Consider the following 8,343-nt stretch of genomic DNA (forward strand, 5'->3'; position numbering starts at 1 on the left):
ATAAAATAAAATATGTCTATAATATATAATAGACATATATTAACTAACAACAGTTATTCATTTATATATATATATATATATATAGAGAGAGAGAGAGGGAGAGAGAAGAGCGCTTGTGTAGAGGTTTGAGCTAAGACTACGACTGGATTCAAATCTCATCTCAGCCATGGAAACCCACTGGGTGACCTAGTGCAAGTAACCTCTCTCACCCTCAGGGATGGCAATGCAAACCCCCTTTGAAGAAAGATGCCAAGAAAATACCAGATTAGGGTTACCATAATTGGAAATAACATAAAGGCACACAACAACGTGTTTTCTTCTTTTTTTTTCTTCCTTCTCATTGTATACTCACTTCCCAAACTCTCTTATCCTTTATGTCTAAGCATAAGAATATATTCATTAGTTTAAAAGGAGTATTTGTTCTTCTTCACAGTTTTAAAACATTTTTCCCACTTTCAGGGATGGGTCGACGAAGTAGATCTCGTCTTAGAGGAGATCCAGGTCACGGGGTGGCCACAGACGTAGGAGTAGAAGCAAAATAGAAGACAAATTTAAAGGAAGCCTTCTGAAGATGAAATTGAGCAGGAGTCTTCATCAGATGAAAAGTAGAATGGAATTTTGATACTTTGTTTTATGATGTCCTGCAAAAGTATAGTCCTGCAAGCAAATAAGCGCAATGATTTCCTCCAGTGGCCAGTTTTTCAACATGGGTGGGCAGTCTTGAAATTAATACAGTCATCACTCTACATTTGTGGGGCATCCGTTCTGGACCCCCGTGCAAATGGAAATTCTCATATATTCAAACCCAATTAATTATATGGGCACATGCTCCTGCGCACACCATTTAATCCCTTCCCATCTTGCTGTCGCAAAAGTGCGAGACCGCGGACTACAAGTCCGCAAATTAGAAGAGATGACTGTAGTGAGTAAAGTGCCATAGCTAATTTATATATAATATACCACATACATAGTACAGTGATCCCTCACACTTCTCTTGGTTTAGGGGTGAGACACCTGTGAATGTGCAAAAATCACAAATTTAAAAAAATGCTATTCTTTTTATCTAAGAGTACACCTCTCGAATCTCCAGTCCTCCAGTGCAACTTTGTGCTCCAACATCTGTCAGAAGTTGATCATAGTCATGCTAGAGGACCTACAATGCCTGGCAAAATGTTTTCTCTAGGAACTCTAGGTACTCCAGCACAATTCTATGGTCAACTTCCAGCAGATTTGTGCTGGAGGAATTAGACCATTCCTAGAGAGAACATTAATAAAAGCTGCAAAAAAGGGTGGAATTTATTTTTATTAGCCAGAGCTTTCAGTCATTGTGATGACACTTGAAAGTACTAGAGTTAGAACCTGGATTCAATAGTTTCATGTGATATTTGTTCCTGGAACTTTGTTTAGTCACATTTGCACATCTCTGCATTTTATCTTCAATCAGAGAGTTCAGGTGCACTTTTTAAAACTGCTAGTGATTTTCAAGCTTATGCCGATTACACAAAACTTGACTTATGAGCAACATTGCTCACTGGTGTCTTAAAACAGAGTTGTATCATGGGCACTGTGTGGAATACTGATATCCTGTGTTCCACAGTTAAACAAAAGGAGGATCAGATGATTTACTGTAATGATAAAAGGCTTTGGTTTGGATCTTAAATAATTTAAGAAGATACATGAAAGAAAAGTTCCCATTGCTTTCCCCCCTCCAGCTCAGTTACATTACCCTCCTACAGAGAGCCTCTTCAGGGATTGGAGGCACCAACTAAACAATACGAAAGTGGACAAACTGCTATATTTGGTGGACTTCCTCTCCCGGGACAATTCCGCTCTTTCTCTGCAGCCCCTCTCTTCAATGTTGGCTGACCTCCGAGAGGTTTTATGGGGGCCGTATATAATTGGTTGAGAAAAAAGGAGAAGACGGGAATTCAACAGTACTTTTTCAAGGTACGGTCTATAAATTGTTGTAACCAATAGATGTGTGGTGACTGTGACTCGAAGCAGCTTTATTTTGGCTGTCTGTAACAGGCCAATAATAATCAAGGATCCAACTCATATTTAATTTTCTAAGGTGAGTGGTGCTAATATTAATTTCCACGATATAAATGCCATTCCTTATTAGTTTCATTTCTTTTTTCCTTTAGAGACTTGAATAAATGTTTTATACAAATGCCATCCAACTCTAGTGATGTTCCTACAAACTTTGTCCACACTAATTCACTGGTGCATTCTTTTATGAAGAGAGCAACATCAGAGAAGTCCCATAGAAATGACAATGGAGACTTTTGCAAAAGGGGCAATGAAATCACTGCTTCTGGTTCTTATCCCACTCAAAATAGAAGAAGTGATGTCATGCTTTCTACATTCAAAAGGCAACTTAAGAGAGGAACTGACAATGTAAAGGGAACACTTCCAGTAGAAGACAAAGATATACCTGACAGTGTGAAAAGAAATAAAGCTTTGCTGAAAAGTTTTAAAAATATTAATACTAACTTAAAACCTGACCCTATAGAACAGAAGGAAGACATGTCTTCTTCATCAGAGAATGATATTTTTTCATATCCTGATTTTCTGCCTCCACCTTACAATACATTGGATTTACAAAAACTGTCAAAAGTGAATGACTGGAGATCAGATTTAACTGAACCACTTGATCAGCCATTTGATCAACTAGTATCTCGTCTAGTCCGAATGGAAAGGTTGCAGCGTATGACGATATTCCAAGAAAAAACAAAAGAAACTGTTTCTCCTGCCGTGGCTGTTAAGAACAGTTCTGGTGATTGGAAAAATGTACATCAGCTGAAACAACCAAAGTCATCTGGTTTTGTATCTTCTCATGAAGCTTTTGATGGTGATCATCACAATTTTGGTGGTTGTGTTCATGAGCCACATATACCAAAATGCAGCAGCCGGAACTGTCATAAGAAGCGGACTTCTGGAGGATTATCTCCTGCACGTTCAACCATAAAGCACCAACGAGCAAGTGACAATACCTCAAAGTGTCACAAAGCTCCAGTCACAGTAGACTCAACCAATGCAGTTGCTCAAAGGTCTATGTCTTGCTCTGGAAGCTTATCAAAAATTTACACGGGTGACAAAATCACTTCTAAAAAACTACTTTCATCTAGCACCGTGGTAGGTTGTTCATTACCTGACAATGAAAATTCAAAATATAAACAGGCAAAGACCAAGAGAAAACCTTACAGTACAAATGGGGCAGTAACGGACAAACCGATTAACTCTCAGAGACTAAGCTGTTTTCCTGGTATTTCAAAGCAAAAGCACTCTGAGGTTGATTAACAATGACTACTCTCATACCAGACTGTACAGAGTCATCAGTAAAAATTTTTACTAATGTGCTATGTGGCAAGTGCAAAACACACTTCGTCAGGAAATTCAACAGGATGTCCAAAGGACTAGCATCAAATCTGGAGGGCATATTTGTGCAGTAGTGTAGCTAAGTCATGTGTGGGGTGTGTGACCTACACTGGGTGCATCCTGAGAGGGTGACACCCCTGTCACCAGGGAAAAAAATGGAGCTGCCATGCAGTGAATTCCTGAGATGAAGAAGAAATGGAAACCTCTCCCCATCTGTAAGGTTTTCTCTTGCTGCCTCTGGAGTTGGTGTCCCCCCCAACCCCCATGGCCCTGTCTTTCTCCTCGCTGTGTGGCAATAGCAGGGGTGAAGGTGGAGGTCTTGGGGCACAGAGATTCAGCTGGACCACTAGCTGGCCATACTGCTGACCCTGGGCTCAACCCTCCAGGAGCCCAAACACACCACCAGCAGCGGGTAGGATTTCTACAAGCAATTAAGACCACCCTAACTGTGGTCTGTTACTAAGAAAGCATTAACAGACAACGTATAGGGTCCAGGAACTGTAATCTTTTCTTCAATGAAGTTTAAAAGTAATATAGATGACTGGATATCAGAGTACTCCAGCTTCTTTTTGCATCCCAGAACACAGCTTGGTTTCATTTTCCATCTGTTTTTGCCTTGTGCATCATCTAAACGTCTTGCCTTCAAGGCGGCTGGAAACTGCTTTATGTTGCCCATCTGTTTCACCCATATGTGGAGGTTAGGAGAAGAAAACGACACCCAAGCAAGGAGGGGAGGAGGCACAAAAAACAATAAGGACCACAAAAGGATTTGCAAACCTGGTAAAGCCATTGTAATCTGAATAAATATTAAGGTGCAGAGAGATCTGCATGAAAGGGTTTGCAATAAGGGGCTGAAGATAATGAGGAGTGGGCTGACAATGAGACTAATACAATTTTAACCACTATTAAACTGGGTACTACAACTAATAGTTCATAATTTGAAGTGGCCGCATTATTTTTTTGGGGGGAAAAAATTCTTCACAATATACTGCAAAAGTGCTAGAGTTTGTGCTTATATGTGCATGAAATGTTACTAATTACTAATGCTTAGTAATAAGGCCCTCTCAACAGAAAGAGAGGGAAATGATGGGGTAACACAGGTTTGAATCTCTTAATATCAGATGTTAGTTTTATATATGTATTAGCAGTTCTTGTAAGTATGAAATGAAATGAATTGAATGGTCTACTATACAAAAAATTCCTAATTGCAGAAAGCAAAATATTAGGCTCTACACGTTGTTTTAAAAAAATAGCATGTGAAAATGCATCAAAGTGAAGGTTTAGAAAAGTCTTTCTTCTTCTGTACTGCAAAAGACGTCACTAGACTTGTTTGAATATAGATAACCATTAATAAACTTGTTAAAATTTTACAGGACTGATTGCATTGTCATATTGAACTTGGACAACAGAGGAGCAATTAAGACCTTGGCTTCTTGAAATTGCAAAGTTGCATGGCACACTGTATCTTGGAGAAAACCGCACTCCATTGTCATAGCTCTTTTATTCCACGTATACTGCTATGGCTGTTTCCTGTGGCATTCTGGGGTTTGTAGTTTAGCGAGGCCTAGGAGATCTCTTGCTGAGAATTCTAAATTTCCTTCCCTAAACTGCAAAACCCAAGATTCTACAGGCAGAAACCATAGCAATAAAAGTGGATTAATATCACTAGAGTGTGGCATACTGGCTTGGGTGTTGGACTATTACTCTGGAGACCAGGGTTCAATTCCAGCTTGGCTATGAAATTCACTGGGTGACCTTAGGCAAGTCACTCTCTCAGCCTCAGGGGAAGGAAATGGCAAACCTCCTCTGAACCAATCTTGCCAAGAAAACCCCATGAAAGGTTTGCCATAAGTCAAAAATGAGTTGAAGGAACACAACAGTAGCAGCAACAACAATGTAAAGCAGTGTTGTCCATTAGATTGCATAAGAGGAATGCCATTTCTATTATATTTTTTCTAACACAATTTTTTGTATACTCAAACAAATATGATGGAAACAGCAACACCTACAAGACAGTATCTGTAAATTCATGCCAACCCTGTGCAATTTACAGTAGTAGTCTTTACAGAGGAACTAGTGATTATCCTCCCTGGGCATCCCAATGAGGATTCAATGGCCATGAAAAGCTGACAAAGGGAGAGGCAAATACTTTGGGAGAGGACATGGTATTTGGCTAGAACATTAAGGTTACAAGATGGTAACCGCACAGGATAGGAAGTACCATCTTGTCACCTGGGTAAGTTCTTGCTAGAAGTATTTTAAGATCTGAAAGAGCTGTCCATAGAAATCAAGAAAACACTAAGATTTTTAAGTAGTTGGGGCTGATACAACGGTGCAAAATATAGACTGTGCAAAATTCAGCCCTGAAAGACTGAATCTGTTCAGTGGGAACAAAAAGGCTGACTTTTGTTGCAGCTACAGATTATAGAGGAAAATTATTGAGCCCTCAGAGAAATCACTACTATCTGAATGTTCTGTTGCAGGACACCACTTGTAAGACTGGGGTTTCATTACGCTGATAAACTGCATATGCTGATAATCATCTCATCTGGATATCCTGCTTCATCTATCTTAGAGAGGAAACAACAGGCTGAGAGTTTATTTCACTTTGTTTTTTTGAAGAGGGCCTTCAAACAAGCAGCCCTGCTCAGCTCAAAGTGATAGTCATTGAAAAGTTGTACAGCCAAGGGATGAGTTTTATTGCAGATATTATCTCTCTAGGGTACAATTATGCCAAACTGTGTATATGAATATTTTCATGGAATCATAGAGTTGGAAGAGACCACAAGGGCTATCCAATCCAACCCCTGCCCTGCAGGAATGTACAATCAAAGCATTCCTGACAGATGGCCATCCAGCCTCTGTTTAAAGACCTCCAAAGAAGGAGACTCCACCACACTCTGCAGCAGCGTATTCCACTGTTGAACAGCTCTTACAGTCAGGAAGTTCTTCCTAATGTTGAGGTGGAATCTCTTTTCCTGTAGTTTGAAATCTTCTGCTCTGGGTTCTGTTCTCTGGAGCTGCAGAAAGCAAACTTGTGCATCCTCAATATGACATCCTTTCAAATGTTTAAAAAGGGCTTTCATATCACCTCTTAAATGTCGCTTATTCAAGCTAAACATGTCCAGCTCCCTAAATCACTCCTCATAGGACATCATTTTCAGACCTTTTACTACTTTTGGTTGCCCTTCTCTGGACATGCTCCAGCTTGTCAACATCCTTTTTGAACTATTGTGCCCAGAACTGGACACAGCATTCTTAGGTGACATCTGACCAAAGCAGAATAGAGTGGTACTATTACTTAACTCGATCTATACACTATACTTCCATTGATGCCACCTGGAATCACATTGGCTTTTTTTAGCTACTGCATCATATTGGTCTGTTACAGACAGCCAAAATAAAGCTGCTTCGAGTCACAGTGGAGGTATGGTGTTTCAATGATGTATGTGTCCTAAGAGTCCAGAAGCCACACCAAAGCCACACTCCAGTCCTTAGGGCTGGAGCGTGGCTTTGGTGCAACTTCTGGACTCTTAGGACACATGCATCATTGAAACACCATACCTCCACTGTGACTCGAAGCAGCTTTATTTTGGCTGTCTGTAACAGGCCATTGTTGACTAAATCTGTAGTCCACTAGGACTTCTATATTACTTTCACAGGTCCTGTTGGCAAACCAGGTATCACCCGTCCTATATCTGTCCATTTAACTTTTACTGCCCTAGTGTAGTATCCTACAATTCTCCCTGTTGAAATTCATTGGTACTTTTGGCCCAGCTTTCTAATCTATTAAGGTCGTTTTGAATTTTGATCCTTGATCTCCTAATTTGGTGTCATCTCCAAATTTGATAAGCAGGCTCTCTATTCTTTCATGTTGAATACCACTGGGCCCAGCACAGAACCCTGTGGCTGCTCTCTGGTCCCCAGGATGAAGAGGAACCACTAGTAAGCACCCTTCAGGCACAGTCGGTCAACTACTTACAAATCCACCCAACAGTAGGATTGTCTAGCCCAGAGTTTACTAGCTTTTTTCCAAGAATATCATACAGGACCTTCTCAATGGTCTTAGTTAAATCAAGATATGCTATATTCACAGCATTCCCTTCAGCTACCAAACTGGCCATTTTTTCCAAAACAAAAAAGGGATAAGATTAGTCTTATATAGGCATGACTTGTTTTTGGGAAAATCATGTTGGCTTTTTGAGATGATGGCATTTCTTCCTAAATGCTTACAGACTCTTTTTAAAGATCTGCTCTAGAATGTTTCCTGGCATCAATGAGAAGCTAACTGGACCGTAATTGAGTCTCATTTCCCCCCTTTTCAAGATGGGGACATCATTTTCTGCTGGGACTACTCCTATTCTCCAGGCATTCTCAAAGATTATTGCCAATGGCTCCAAGATTACTTCTACCAGTTCATTTACTACCCTTGGATGTAATTCATCTCTCCCTGGAGATTTGAATTCATTTACATTAACAAGGCATTCCTGTAGTGCCAATTTACTTATTCTGCACTGCATTTCCTTTATTGCATCCTCAGCTCCATTTTCCTCAGGTTGAGCACCTTTTTCTTTTTGTGAGAAGACTGAAGCAAACAAGGTGTTGAATAGTTCTGCCTTTTCTCTGTCCTGTTAGCACTTCCCCATCTTTTCCACACAATGGCCCTACCATTTCCTCCTTTTTCCATTTGCTACAGATACATCCAAAAAAGGCCTTTTTGTTGTTCGTAGCCTCCCTAGCAAGCCTGAACTAATTCTGTGCTTTAGCTTTTCGTTCTCCATTACATGTGCCTGCGATTTCTTTACATTCTTCTTTGATCTCCCCCCTCTCTTATACATGTCCCATTAAAAAAATCAGCTGTTGAAAGTTCCTAAGGCATCCACCCTGGCTTGAGACACATTAGCCTGTTACAGACTGCCAAAATAAAGCTGCTTGGGGTCTCTTTGGAGGTATGCTGTTTAAATG

At 40.2% G+C, this 8,343-nt stretch overlaps 1 protein-coding gene across 1 annotated transcript in view; it reads left to right on the forward strand.

The window, feature by feature from the left end:
• CDYL (chromodomain Y like) overlaps positions 1–8,343 on the forward strand; it is a 172,618-nt gene that overhangs the window by 47,786 nt on the left and 116,489 nt on the right. The gene's annotated exons all lie outside the window — the stretch shown is intronic.

This window comes from Sceloporus undulatus, chromosome 4, assembly GCF_019175285.1.
Source record: "Sceloporus undulatus isolate JIND9_A2432 ecotype Alabama chromosome 4, SceUnd_v1.1, whole genome shotgun sequence".
Taxonomy (NCBI): Eukaryota; Metazoa; Chordata; class Lepidosauria; order Squamata; family Phrynosomatidae; genus Sceloporus; species Sceloporus undulatus.